This window comes from Taudactylus pleione, unplaced genomic scaffold (genome assembly GCF_031769625.1).
Source record: "Taudactylus pleione unplaced genomic scaffold, aTauple2 ptg000726l, whole genome shotgun sequence".
In the NCBI taxonomy this organism is placed as follows: domain Eukaryota; kingdom Metazoa; phylum Chordata; class Amphibia; order Anura; family Myobatrachidae; genus Taudactylus; species Taudactylus pleione.
Genome location: NW_028285128.1, coordinates 3,150,001 through 3,150,961, shown reverse-complemented (window position 1 = coordinate 3,150,961; position 961 = coordinate 3,150,001). Strand labels below are relative to the sequence as shown.

Sequence of the window (961 nt, the reverse complement as noted above, 5' to 3'; positions counted from 1 at the left end):
ATGGGGTAGGTGTAAGTGCCTATGATAATGATGACTGGTAATCTCGCAGACAGAAAACTGGGATGGTCCGATGAATATGTCTCAGAACTTGCATATAGTCATGTCAGCATTCTGTACACAGTGGGTGTCTGAATGAGTGTGACATTGTGGTGACTCATAGTTGTTCAGCAAATTCCAATGTAAATCCCCAGTGATATTTTTTTAATTCCAGCTACCTGTTAATATATAATGCATATAATATATATAGTCCTCATATTTGGATCTTTGACTCACAAGAACATGGAGAGTATCGAGAAGCACAGGATTGGTAAGGAATATGTCAGTTACAATAAACATTGTAATAACTATCTAATATGCTGTTGCACAGCACAAATTGCTGGCTAATCACACCATGATCGGAAAAGACAAGAATAACCTTTCATGCATGGATGGAGTGAATACACAGTGTTGTTACTTTGACATTACAGGAACTGTGGTCATCCAGGTGACAATCCAGGAAAATACATAAATGTGATCTATTGCACTGCCCCTAGATTGTAAGCTCCTAGGAGCAGGGTCCTCCTCCCTACAGCATCATAGTCCTCTTCTCTAGCACTTCAATGACAGCCTTCAGCTTCCCAGCTGTATTGTGTATGGAGAATTGTGTTGCTAATTTTTACTTGTGTTCTGTTTATATTTTGCTTACTGTATTGTAATGTGATGTTCTATGTACCCTGTATTCTGTACTGTGGGTACAGCGCTGCGGACCACTTGTGGTGCCTTATAAATAAAATGTAATAATAATAATGGCACTTGAGGAAACATAATAGAGCCACATTTCGAGTTATGTCATTTATATGAAACTATACCAGCTCCATAAACAGAGCATGTGGACGTTATACATTAAAAAAAAAATTAAATCTGTACAATTCTTTTAACTCAATAAACAAATCTTAATAGCACATGTATGTTATAAGTAATA

The 961-nt window shown here is 36.9% G+C and overlaps 1 protein-coding gene across 1 annotated transcript in view; it reads right to left on the bottom strand.

Annotated features, from left to right (window-relative positions):
- Window positions 1-816: 816 nt before the first annotated feature.
- IFT27 (intraflagellar transport 27) overlaps window positions 817-961 on the bottom strand; it is a 49,827-nt gene continuing 49,682 nt past the window's right edge. Inside the window, exon 7 of the mRNA XM_088456861.1 lies at window positions 817-961. This exon is cut by the window's right edge and continues 277 nt beyond it. The gene's annotated coding sequence lies outside the window, so the exon portion shown is untranslated.